The 14,769-nt window shown below is 33.4% G+C and overlaps 1 pseudogene; it reads left to right on the top strand.

Annotated features, from left to right (window-relative positions):
• Positions 1-508: 508 nt before the first annotated feature.
• LOC107592840 (nicolin-1-like) lies at positions 509-12,887 on the top strand (annotated as a pseudogene).
• Positions 12,888-14,769: the final 1,882 nt, after the last annotated feature.

Genomic DNA, 14,769 nt, shown 5'->3' with positions numbered 1-14,769 from the left:
ATCAAGATCCCAGAGTCTGGAGGAAGAGTGGAGAGGCACAGAAACCATGTTGCTTGAAGTCCAGTGTGAAGTTTCCACAGTCAGTGATGATTTGGGCTGCCATGTCATCTGCTGGTGTTGGTCCACTGTGTTTTATTTTATTTTTAAAGTATTATTTTCTAATTAAATCTATTTATTATTATTATTATGGTTGTTGTTGTTGTTGTTAGTAGTAGTATTACTGTTGTTGTTTTTATTATTAGACAGCTAGAAGTAACAACAAAGATAATTGTAAAACAAATCTAAATATTAAAAATAATAAAATGAGTAGCCCTATTTTTAAAAACATGATTGCAAAAAACTAAAATTCTATATTTAAGAAGTAATATTAATAATAAAGCCTGAGGTTGCGTGTCTTGATCAGTGACATGAATCGATTGTTTTGTGAAGTTTGAACCTACGTTCTTTAAGGGCCTCAATTTGATAATATTTTTTTGAGTTCTGCTTTTTTTTTCTCTCTCAGGTCAATCATGAGTGCTAAAGCAGTAAGCTGCACAATAAAATCACCTGTGGCGCTGCAGATTGGAGACGCTGTATCTGATTCATCTCGCCCTGGCGTCTATATAACAGACATCACCCTTGCCGAGCCTGTGAACGTGAGTATCTCTCACATCCGTTCATAAAGATCGCAATTATTGATCGACAGGCATAGGTTTATTAATGTCCGATATACAGCTTATGCTGCTATATCTCCTGTGCTTGTGTCTAGATTCAGGAAATCTCCTTCAAGAACTACTACTCCGCGTATTTGACGGTCCGTTTGCAGCGGTGAGAGGACGGTTCTGCGAAGTGGGTCACTTTTTTGAGAAATTACTGCCTCATGAGCAACCCACACGCTGAGGCCGGATCACATGACTATTTCTCCATCTACAGACATCAGGTAGGAATGAGAAACAGACAGGAAACCAAAACATTGATCGTTCGGAAATGAGCAGCGTGAACATCCTGCAAAGTTTCTGCTTTTGTGCTCCACGTAAAAAAAGCCCCTTTGTGTCAGTTTAAACCTTCAAGCTTTTGGTTCTTTAACTACTTTAAATATATTAGTGATGAACTGAAATTAATTTTTTACCGAAATACAGAAACAGAACATTTTAATTTAAACAAAGAACAAAACTGATTTTTTTAAATAATTTAGTAATAATTCAAATTTATTTAAGAGTTGGACACTAAACAATAATAATAAAATAAAAATAAAAGATTATTGGAGTATGTTTTACAAGACAATACTACTTCAGTATTTCTATTTAAAAATGTGAAGTTTAATTCGATGTGTCACTTGTCTTTTCTTTGTAATTGTTACATTTGTGAAATTTACTAGCAATTTCTGAGTTAATTTTTTTTCTGTGTATATAAAAATAAATTGTACATAAGGCAGTTTTTATTTTAAGCTGAAGTGGCTACAGTGATCTGACATGTCACTTTAAAGCGTGTCAAGTCAGAATTTTTTGTTTGAATTTTTTTTTTATAAAATTTACAGAATTTTAAAACTGAGAATTGGTTTCATATAAAAAACAACAAAGCACAAAGCTTATTGTGATTACTGAATGGCAGGCGTGCTATAAATAATATTTAGTGACATTGTTTTCTCTTATCAGCTAAAAACTGTAATAAAGCAATAAGCCCCGTGAAGCCGTGGTTTACAGTGAATTTATAACAGCTAAGGGGCATTGTAGGCACTCCGCTTCGTGTCGTGCCTAACAACGCCCCTTAGCTGTTATAAATTCACTGTAAACCACGGCTTCACGGGGCTTATTGCTTTTATAAAATGGTTATTCCACGTAGTAAGGTTTCACAAAATAAAACGGAGCAAATAATGTGTAATGATATTAATAAAAACAGTATTCTTCCACCAAACAATGTAGTTCCTCAGAAACAGTTGTAGTTCCAACAAAGTGGTTGCCGAGCAACACACAGAAGTAAACAAAGGTGTGTGTTTGTAGAGTAATTTACAACAGCTTCGAACGAGGCTCAGCCAATCAGAATCAAGGACTGGAACTATACGTTTTATAAACTGTTTTATTTCATTTTCTTTTAAAAAGGTAATTGCAACTCATCTCACAATTCAGACATTTTTTCTTGGAATAATTTTTTTTTTCTCAATTGTTAGAAAAAACAGAATTGTTCGTTGTTTTTTTTAATTCTATGGAATTGAATGAAAAAAAAATTGTGAGATGTAAACTCGAAATTGCGATAAAGTCAGAACTCTGAAATTACATCTTTTTACAATTATGAGTTCATATTTTGCAATTCTGTTTTTTTTTCTCCAAATAATCCTTCAACTTGTGACTTTATTTCTCAGAATTGCAGAAAAGGCTGAACTGTGAGATATAAACTTAAAATTGAGAGAGAAAAAAAAAGTCATAATTACCTTTTTATCCATAAAACAGCATAGACTAAAAGATCTTCATCAAAATGAAAGATCGAGTAAAAGCGAGAAATCAAAAACCAGCATTAGCGTCCACACAGCTGACATGTTTACGAGTTGTAGCTTAAGTTGTTTGCATGAAATAGATGCTGGCAGATTAAAACAAGCCATCAGAGAAGTGCCAATTAATAAACGGTTTCACCCAAAACTGAAAATTCATTTTTGGCTGAATATTTTCAGCTGCTTAAAATTCTATACATTACGAGTTAAGATACAGACACATTATCACTATTTTGGCAAAATTTTGCAGGCCAAAAAAGTCCATTGTCTTGAATAATAGCGACATCCACATGGGGACATTTTGTCCTCAAGCGAAAGTAAGGATTGCATTTACATGACAACGATTTACCAAAATGACTTCAAACGCATGTATTATCCATACAAGGCCAGTAGATGGCGATGTCACACTGTAAAAAAACACCACATACTTGTAGTTTTCAAAAGTTTTAGCGTTCAGGCCCCCAAAACACCATTGTCATGTAAATGAACCGCCAAAACACATAAAAAGTTTCACGTTTTCAGTAGGGATGGGCGATATGGGCTTAAAAATATATCACAATAATTTCTGATATTTATTGCGATAATGATATCAATGACGATAATTTAGGGAATCCTGTTTCTTTAGAGAAAAGTATTAATTCTTCAAATTATGTACGCATGACAGTTTACTTGCGCGACAAATACCTAATTACTGCTTTTTTAAGCACGCAAAAGATGCAATCTTTGTTATCTTTTTAAATAATTTCCTCAAAGACAACACCGTCAATTATGTCCGCAGGATGTCATGAGTTTTTCAATTAAAAACCCCTAACAGTTTTGTCAGCCATCCCAGCATAATCGCAGCAGCTCGCAGAACATTTTGTTTGTCATCACGGTGATTTGGCCCATTTATGGCTCTCCGGGGATCTGATGTCCCGGTCTTTGATCTGTGAGTTGCCTGTAATGACTGCTTTAATGCATTGAGATCAGGCTCCCTCAACGCTTTTTAGCTCCGTTTCAAAGACACTGAGATATTAGACGTGAGTCCTCGACTGAACTCTCAGATGATTGGACGGTGAGTTCTGCGCTGTATGGCCACCTTTAGTGGCATCGAATAAAATTTGCATTGAAAAACCCACCTGGGACGTCACAGCTCTCAGCCCATCTGCTGTAATCTGTACAAGCCGGGTTTTGATGTCAACGGACACGGCAATGATAAATAAGTCTTTATTAAGAAGAGGAGAAACATTGAAAACAAAGTCCTTGCAGGTTTTTATAATTACAAGGACATTTATTCTCAATTATATGGAGGTTTATGGTGAATTTAAAGGATTAGGTCACCCAAAACACCTAAACTTGATTGCTCTCTTTATCGTGGAACACAAAAGATGAATTTTACGTATAATGAAAGTATTGCTGTCAAACGATTAATCGCGATTAATCGCATCCAAAATAAAAGTTTTTGTTTACATAATATATGAGTGTGTACTGTGTATATTTTTTATGTATGCATATGCATGTATATATTTAAGAAAAATATTTTAAGTTTATATATTAAATATATTTATATATGATATTAAATATATGAATATAAATATATACATGTACATATTTTCAAAATATATGCTCTATGTGTGTGTATTTATATATACATAATAAATATACACAGTACACACATATTATGTAAACAAACTTTTATTTTGGATGCGATTAATCGTTTGACAGCACTAAATGAAAGACAATGGGGCTGTAAAATTCAAAAATGACTATTTCCATATTTAGAATTTATATATATATATTATGATATTTAGATATTAGATGGAAAATGAAAATATGTAAATTAATATCTAGAAATAATTGGAATTTTTTAATGAATAAAATAAATTAAAGCTAAATAGAAAGTGTTTAAAAAAATAAAAATAACAAAATTCCTAAACTTTAAACTAAAATTATAGTGCAGACTGAATATGTAAAAATGAAAACTAAATTAAAATATATAAATAAATACTATACTAGTATATAAATACTGCAATAACACTGACACACTGATATAAATACATACAGAGCATACATATGATATATTATATTAAGTTTGTGTGTATTCATTAATTAGAATAAGATATTAGATGAAGAAAAAAAAATGTCTTGGCACTTTACTGAAATAAAATAAGTTTAAGTTGTGATAAAAAAAAAAATTAAGTTTAATGAATAAAAACAAATTAAATCTAAATAGTTTTTATTCAAAATAAGCACATAACAAAATTACTAAAACTTAAATTAAATATATAAAAATAAAAATAAACCAAAACATTATTAAATTGTAGTTATATTAAATTTAATTATTATTAAATATTTCAATTCAATTCACTTCAATATTTCAAAAGTTGAAGTACAAGAATATCTAAAACTAACTAATTGCAATTATAAATTTATATATATATATATACACACACATTATAAATATCAGGAATTGTTTAAGAAGAACATATCACAATTACTGAATATTAAAACTATATAAAATTATTATGCAATTGAAAACAAAATTAAACACTAAATCAAAATATTGAAAAATACTATATTAGTATATATATATGTCACATAAAACTCAAACTGAAAATTCAAAAAGCAGTATATAAATAATACTTCAATTACACCGATATAAATACACATAAATATAAATCATACAAAAGTGTGTGGGTTTAAAATGACATTAGGGTGAGTAAATTATGCCAGATTTTCATCTTTTGTTTGAACTAGCACAAATGATTTAAAGAGTTACAGTACATGCTCACAGTCATAGTGTGTGGCATTTGCATGGTTTCTCTGGAGATGGCCTTCAAAATCTCTTCAAATCTCAGAGAAAACAAGCAGATAACTCGGCAGTCTTGGCAGGCTCTGTGACTCCTCTGCATCAGTAACTTCCCAGTGTGAGAAAGTGACACATTTTTGCTGCGTCACTGTTTTTGACATATTTTTGTAGCTGTTCTTTGAGATCCTGTTGGTCGGTGAAGGTCATGACAGCCTCAGCCTAAACATTTTCAGTCTACTTGGAAACACTGGCTGTTTGCTCAAAATAATGCTACTCTGGGGTGGGGTGGTGTAACTTATTTAACCTTTTTCACTTCTTTCTTTCTTTCTTTCTTTCTTAAATTTAATTTGTTTATCTATATCATCCGTCTGTTTTTTTAAAGAAATGTATACTTCTGTATAGCAAAGATCAATTAAATTGAACAAAAGTCACAGTAAATACATTTATAATCTTACAAAAAATTACTTATTTAAATGCATGCTATTTTTTATTTTTATTTCTATTCATCAAAGAATCCTGAAACTTAGGCTGCTTTCACACAAGCACTTTTGGTTCGATTGATGTCAGAGTTCGGTTCGTTTGGATGATGTTAACGCGGTCTTCCGAACTCAGGTGCGCACCCGCGAACCGTACCCGAGTCCACTTAAAAAGGTTGGTCTGGGGTACGGTTCAAGTGAACTCCGGTACGGTTCGCTGCTGATGTAACGCAATCATACCAAATCGCGCAAGTGAACCGCTATTAATGATGTATTATTTGATAAAAATGTGTTTCCTGGCGAGCGTGACTGACGCGCTGCAAGCAGAGAGCTGTATATCTCATTCTGTTCGCCTTCAGTGTTCTTTAGAGCATTTGCAGTACATTCAAGTTATGTACCGAAGCTTTGTAAACAAAACGAACGGTTCAAAAACGTAAATATATAAAAGTGCAGAGAGCAATGTTATGCATTTGCCGCATTATATAATTTTGGAGCATCAGGGAGCTGCTCTCAGGATGATAAAACTTTCATGGTCTTCTACATTAACTGTTCCCTCCTGGTGGAATGACCTGCCCAGCTCAATCCAAGCAGATGAGTCCTTAATATTTTCAAGAAACGGCTGAAAACACGTGTCTTTCATCTTCATTTGACCCTCTAACTCTAGCACTCTCTATTCTAATGCTACTTCTAATTTTATCTGCTTGTTTTTTTTAATTAAAAAACTTGACCCTCTAACATTTGCACTCTCTATTCTATTTCTATTCTAATGGCCAATCCATAATTTTTTGGGGGGATTTTTAATTTTTTAATAAGTATCGGTTCAGGCACTGGAACCGTTTTAAAAGTATCGATTTGGCACCGGTATCGAAAAAAACCCAAACGATACCCAACCCTAGAGGTAGCGTATTAAAGGAAAACATTTCAGACGTCTCTCTGATCATCGCAAGTGATAAAGGAAACAAGACCAGTTATTGTAGACAGAAATGGTCAAACAAGGCTCACCTTAACTGCCATGGAAATAAAGTTGACTGGGAGATACCAAGGGCAGCCCTCCTTTACCCAGAAGGCCCCAGCGGACATGAATATGTAAACAGCTCCGTCTCGTTACAGTACTGCTGACTGAGGTCATACACACAAAAGTCATGCACTCTCCATCTCTACATTAACTGTTCCCTCCTGGTGGAATGACCTGCCCAGCTCAATCCAAGCAGATGAGTCCTTAATATTTTCAAGAAACGGCTGAAAACACGTGTCTTTCATCTTCATTTGACCCTCTAACTCTAGCACTCTCTATTCTAATGCTACTTCTAATTTTATCTGCTTGTTTTTTTTAATTAAAAAACTTGACCCTCTAACATTTGCACTCTCTATTCTATTTCTATTCTAATGGCCAATCCATAATTTTTTGGGGGGATTTTTAATTTTTTAATAAGTATCGGTTCAGGCACTGGAACCGTTTTAAAAGTATCGATTTGGCACCGGTATCGAAAAAACCCCAAACGATACACAACCCTACTAAGTAAACTAGTAGAAGCCACTGACTATAATAATTTTTATATATAATAAATTACTTGCACCTCAGAGAGAGCAGACGTAACACAATAAATGCTGTCAATGCTTTCGGAGGTGGATGCTGCTGTTTGGGAACGCAGTCGTGTAAGACAGTAATTATAGAGAAATACTTTGACGACAGACTTTGCTCAGGCATTTCAGAATGACCAAAACAACATATAGATGCCGTGAACGAGATCGGTCCGCTGCTAGTCAAGTTATCCCGTTTCATAGCGCAAAGTCACATGACTTTTTTGATGCGCATGGTGGAATTTATTCGGTAAATGTGTTTCCATCGTAGTTTATGCAAATTATTTTCTTATCGGATAAAACGTTTATCCTACTCAATTGTGCGCATAAGTTTTTTATCCACATTTTTAGAATTTATGCGCATCTTGTGTTTCCAACCAGTGTTTTTTATGCGATATTTCAAAATGCGCAAAAAAAAAATAGGTTGATGGAAACAGCTACTGAAGACCGGATGATGCTGAAAATGCAGCTTTCACTTTCACTTTTTTTATCGGAGAAATAAAGTACATTTTAAAATATATTCAAATAGAAAACAGATATTTTAAATTGTAAAAATATTTCAGAATGTTACAGATTTTACTGGTGGTGTCAAACAATCGCATCCAAAATAAAAGTTTTTGTTTGCATAATATATGAGTGTGTACTGTGTATATTTATTATGTACTGTATATATAAATACAAACACATGCATGTATATATTTAAGAAAAATTTTATGTTTATATATTAAATATATTTATATATAATATAAAATACAATAATATAAATATATAAATGTATATACATGTGTGTATTTTATATATACACAATAAATAAACATACTACACACTCATATAGTATGTAAACAAAAACTTTTATTTTGGATGCGATTAATCGTTTGACAGCACTAGTTTTTACTATATTTTTAATCAAGTAAATGCAGCTTTGGTGAGACGTCATTAAGAAACTTTTGAACGATAGAGTATAATAACTTTTTATATCTAATATATTTGTGCTCATATTATAATACAGTAAGCATAATTATTAGAGATGAAAGAACACAGTGTGTGCTTCCAGAAGATCTTTCCAGAGAAACAATCTGACATGAACAAGCTCCAAGCAATAAATGTACAGAAACAGTCCCTCAAGTATCAGGCTGTCAGCTGAAGTAGAAGGAAACTTTGATGTTGTTTAGCTCGTACGCTTCACAAACATCAACCCCAACACAAACGTCAAGTGTTTGGAGCAGTTCTGTTTTGCAGATTACTACAAGAAACTTGTGAAATCAGTGTCTCTTTTGTCAGGGTTTTATTCTGTCTAGTTAATTAAGGCTTGGAAACACACGTCCTTAGTGTCTCTGTTAAATTCTAACATTCGTTCTTAATTTGACCTCTTTTGTTTCTTTGATAGCTGCATGAAAGGCCCCACAGTCAACCAAATGTGTGTCACTTCTTGCTGAGGTCTTTTCTTCTCTGTATTTGGGTTTTCAGATGTTGACGGAGCCTGATAACGTGACGACAGTGAGACTCATCTTGCGACAGCCCTCCTCCGAATGGCTCAATTTCAGCATTGAGGAAATTAACATTTACCCGTGTGCAAAAGAGGTTTGCATGTACAAGATATTGTCGTTTGTGTCACCATATAAAAGGAACTGCAAAATTATGCCTGCAATTGGATTGTATGTTAAACCAGATAGATGATAGCTAGACAGACAGACAGACAGACAGCTAGATAGATAGACAGACAGACAGGCAGACAGACGATAGGCAGACAGACAGACAGACGATAGACAGACAGACAGACAGATGATAGATAGACAGACACACAAACAGACAGACAGATGATAGATAGACAGACAGATAAACAGACAGACAGACAGACAGATGATAGATAGACAGACAGACATAGATAGATAGATAGATAGATAGATACATAGAGACAGACAGACAGACAGAGAGAGACAGACAGACAGAGAGATGATAGATAGATAGATAGATAGATAGATAGATAGATAGATAGATAGATAGATAGACAGACAGACAGACAGACAGACAGACAGACAGACATAGATAGATAGAATAGCTTTTATGAGTTTGATCAGTATTTCCATTGCACGATGTTCCTGACTGGTTTTGTTTTTAGTTTTTATTTTTGTTTGCTTTTTTATTTATTTTATTCATTTATTAATTTAATGAGGGAGAATGCACATTATTAATGCATACAATCAATGCAAAATGTGACACATTTATCCAGTTAGTTTTTTTTCTGCATTTTGTTTGCTTGAGTTTTGTTTTGATTTCTTGGTAACACTTTACAATAAGGTTCATTAGTTAAACATTAGTTAATGTATAAACTAACATGAACTAACCATGAGCAATACATTTGTTACTGTATTTACTAATCTTCACTAACGTTAGTTAATAAAAATACAGATGGTCATTGTTAGTTCATGTTAGTTCACAGGGCATTAACTAATGTTAACAAGATTTTAATAATGTATTAGTAAATGTTTAAATTAACATAAACAAAGATTAATAAACGCTGTATAAGTGCAGTTCATTATTAGTTCATGTTACCTAATGTAGCTAACTAATGAACCTTATTGTAAAGTGTTACAGATTTTTTTTGGTTGATTTGTTTTACTTTTTTGAGAAGTTTGTTTTGTTTAAATTTGTTTGGATGCTATTTTTGTCTTTCCAGGACTCTGAGAAGTTTTATTTTGCTTTGTTTTTTTATTGTTTTGCTTTTCTGTTAGTTCGTTTTTTTTTCTGCATTTTGTTTGCTTGAGTTTTGTTTTGATTTGTTTAGTTTGAAGAAGTACCAAAACAGAATTAATCAGTGGATGTTATTTTATTTTTCTTTTATTTTTATGTTGTGTGTTTGGTTGGTTTTCTGTATTTTTGTTTTAGTTTTTTGTTGTTGTTTTGCATTTTGTTTGCTTGGTTTTTGTTTTGTTTAAACCTACAGAGTTGATCAGTGGATGTTAGTTTTGTCTTTCCAACACTCCAACACTTAATTTGCTTTTCTGTGTTTGTTTGAAGTTAATTTTATGCACTTTTATTTTGTTCTGAAATTTGTTTGCCAATTCTTTGTTATTATTTATCCAACACTCAAAGAAGATTGTTTTGCTTTTTGTTCTCTTTGCTTTTCTGTGTTTGTTTGAAGTTAATTTAAGCACTTTTATTTTGTCCTGCAATTTGTTTGCCAATTCTTTATTATTATTATTTTTTTTTTTTTTTGCATTTTGTTAGATCGTTTTTTGTTTTTCATTATTTGACTAAAACCTTGATGTGTTGTGTTTGTCTGAGAAGGACTCAGAGCGAGACGTTCCTGCCTGGATATCCACTCTCACACCTGTAGAGGAACCTCTTGATTTGAATGTGAGTATTTTGTGTCTTACTGTGTAATTTTGTTGTATAATGTGCAACAGTTGTCATCTAATGAATATTGAAAAACTTGTTGTTTAACAGCATATACAATGCTCCCTTGAAAGACTGTTAATGCCATTTAATTTAGCAACACACAAGCGTCTCTGAAGTTTCTATGTATTTATGCAGCTGTGAGGTGTTAATTAACGCCGTGGCTTCAGAAGAGATAATTACGGAAATGTATGAAACTCACAGGTTGTCGTTTTTTCAATCACTCAGCATTGTGGCCATGTCCCAGTTCTCATTTAGCTGTCATTTGCATTAGAAATGTAAGACGCTTGTTTGATGGTTTGAAAGTGTCTCTTAAGTTTATTGATGGATGCTCAACTTAATGTTTATTTAAACTGTTTCACCACCTGAAAAGCAGAAGTAGTAATCATAATTCATAATTTGTTGTTTACCTGCAGTATTTCTTTGGAGGAAAAACACATGTTCAGTGGTAACTTTATAAGGCACTTATGAACTTGGAGTTTTAGGAACTGTGTGAATAAGTTTTCGTTAATAATAACTTCTTAAATGTTGTTATTATTATATTGTATTATCAGAGTTTCTGCAGGTTTTATGAAGGTTAGTTTAAGAATTTTTAAGACCAAGTAAAGAAAATTCAAGGAATAAATGGAATAACACGACAATATGGTCTCTAAATCTACATGTCTTTTATTGGCAACCGTTTCCAAGTTTGGAAATACAACTTGTAACAGATCTCAGATCTCCCTTACTTTTTCACTCAGCTTTTGGTTTGAATAGCTCTGCACCACTAGAATATGGAAATAAGCATTGTTGGGGTAACGCACTACAACAAGAGTTATGTAATCAGATTACTTTTTCCAAGTAACTAGTAAAGCATTACTTTTCAATTTACAATTAAATATTGTAATGCATTACTTTTAAAAGTAAGTTTCCCCAACACTGGAAATTAAATTTTCTGAACTTCTGTAAAAATGATCTTCTGTATTTTTTCTTGTTTTCTGGTACAAATGTCTAAAGATTCTTAAATGAAGATACATGTTGATCAAAATGAATTGAGTTCACGATTAATACAAGATACGGGCCAATGGGCTCAGAAAAATCAACTTTATTCAAAGGGAAATACAGTTTTATTACCCCATGTCAGACATTTGTTCTTGTTTCAAGCATAAACTAACTAACTAACTAAATAAATAAATATATTAGACAACAATACTTCATATGTTCAATTTGCATCTCAAGTTAATGTATTATTATTTAAGGATGTTTAGATATTTGTATTGGAAAACAAAGATACTGAGGAAGATGTTCACCTTTTTGCAATGCATGCAACATTTAATGTCATGACTTTATGAATTTAAGACTTTCAGTTCTGATTTAAGACCTTTTGAGGCCTTAATTTGTGGAAGCATGAATTAAGACTTTTTAAGACCTGCAGAAACCCTGATAAAAGACCAATATTGATTCTTGCAAAAATCATTCTCCTCCTCTCTATGACAGTACTTTACTGCCACTTGCTGGTCATAAATGAATCTGCAACTTCACAAATACAACGATTCTTTCCATTTTATTTTTTGTTTAATTTTGTTGTGTTTTATTTTACACACACTCTGCTGGCTGGTGTTCTATGTATAAGCAAAATGCTAAAGGTTAAATACGTCAGGGTGAGCAAAGATGATGATTTCTGAGTGCACTACCTTTAATAAACAGAGCAATGCTGCAGTTAATGTTTGTGTGTGTGTGCATGTTTATGTGGTTTATGAGGACACAAATTTGTATAATAACATGGGTATGACAGGTATTACAACGAGAAGGTGATTTATGAGGACATTTTCAGTGTCCCCGTAATTCAAAAGGCTTATAAATAATTCCAAATGAGTTTTTTTGAAAATCTGAAATAGCACAAAGTCTCCTGTGAGGGGTAGGGCTGGTGTAGGGCAATAGAATATACGGTCTGTACAGTATAAAAGCCATTACTCCTATGGGATGTCCCTACTTTTCACAAAAACAAACCTGTGTGTGTGTGTGTGTGTGTGTGTGTTTTGTGTTGGTTCGCCAGGGACTTCCTGATCCAGAGACAGTTTCCTCCAGCATTCAGCAGATGTGGGCACTCACTGAGATAATGCAGGCGAGCCAAACCGCAGCTTCCATCGGACGTTTCGACATGAGTCGCATTTTTCAACCGATATCATTATCCTTCTTTTGAACTGAATTAACATGTTTATTCCATTTGCAGGTGGAAGGCTCTTATGATGTCAAATTGCTATCGTACACATGACGGGAAAGCTGAAAATTGAACCATATTTCAAGATCATCGACTGTTTATTCAGTTTATAATTACATTTCTTAAGGTAGTGACTTAATATTTAATATTAGAATTACTGTTTATATACAGTGTGTTTTATAGCTATTTTATTCTATTTAATGTTTATTTTAAGGTTCCAGAATATTTTAACTTATTTTACATGAAATGTCTATCTGTCTGTCTGTATCTATCTATCTATCTATCTATCTATCTATCTATCTATCTATCTATCTGTCTGTCTATCTGTCTGTCTATCTAGCTATCTGCCTGTCTCTATCTGTCTGTCTGTCTGTCTCTATCTATCTATCTATCTGTCTGTCTATCTGTCTGTCTGCCTGTCTCTATCTATCTATCTGTCTGTCTGTCTGTCTATCTATCTATCTATATGTCTGTCTGTGTCTATCTATCTATCTGTCTGTCTATCTATATGTCTGTGTCTGCCTATCTTTCTGTCTGTCTGTCTGTCTATCTATCGTATACTATGCTTTTTTGAGCCTTCCAGCACAGTATTAATATGCACAAACAATTTAAAATTCATTGGTCAAAAGTTATGGAGAGCCTGCATCTTATCCGTTATGTAAATTAGTAAGATTGCTTTATGCACTTGAGTTCTTACATGCAATAAAATAATCTTCCATGCATGCAGATGTTTCTCATTCATCTTAGACTCTGTCGTTTGTAAATAATACTAATTCATCTTAGTATGTAATTGCATTGATGTACTGTGTAGCCTTCATTCTTAAGAGTTATTGACATATTTTCAGCACGTTATTAGATATTCTTGTCTGAAAAAATTATCTACTTGCCGGACTTCACTATCTTTTGACGTCTATTTTCAAATGATAATGAAATGCATCTCACTTTGTGTTAATTAAAACTCAGCGGACATGTTCATGGTTGCCAGGCAGTAATCAAGAGCAGCGCTGCTTCCTAATGCTAATCATTGGAAATCAATGGTCGGCGTCCAAGAGGAGCCTCCATCTGTCTCTGCTGGCATCTCGCGTACATCACAGAGACCATCGTCTATGCAACATTAGCCTGCAAATGGAGCTCCTCGACTCCATCCCCACAATGTAGGACAAAAAGTTCTTCCTTGTGCAGAAACCGATGGCTAATATTCGTAAGTTAGCTATCTTAAGCGAATCAACGTCGTTATGTGTCACTTTGAGTAATTTTATTATCTGCAGTGCATAAGCGTTAAACTAGCCTACGTTTAGACGTAATGTTTAAAAAGCGTGCCAGATTTTATATGAATTCAATGTGTCATCATTATTCTAACTTTTTCACAACACTTCAACTTAAAGGCACAATATGTACGATTTTTTTTATTAAAATATCCAAAAACCACTAGAACAGTGTTATATATTTTGCTGACTTGTGTACTTACATTATCTCAAATGTTTTGAAGAATGTTTAAATCCAGAGAAATAAGCAATTTTAACCAGTGACACGGACCGTGTCCATAGTGTCATTGTGTCGCCTACCAATGACGTCATAACCCCTCGATTTCTGGTTTTGTTTTGTAGAAAACATGGAAACACCAAAGTTTGCTTTAATATGTTGTGCGTTTTATTAGACAGGTGATGACTGCACAGAGTAGCATTATAACAGAACTTTCAAATGTATCAAGTATGATAAAGCAGCGCTGCTTTACCCCACATACGCACAACCGGAAGGAGCGGAAGCGGTCGACTGTGGCATAATAAAAGCTCCGCTGCTTTCGAGGCGTGTGTCGCGCTCGTTCAGCGGCCTCGTTTCGCTTCGACGGCTTTCAGCCTCACCC

Source organism: Sinocyclocheilus grahami, unplaced genomic scaffold, assembly GCF_001515645.1.
Source record: "Sinocyclocheilus grahami isolate Dianchi unplaced genomic scaffold, SAMN03320097.WGS_v1.1 scaffold159.1, whole genome shotgun sequence".
NCBI classification, from domain to species: Eukaryota; Metazoa; Chordata; class Actinopteri; order Cypriniformes; family Cyprinidae; genus Sinocyclocheilus; species Sinocyclocheilus grahami.
This window is presented reverse-complemented; position numbering and strand designations above follow the sequence as displayed.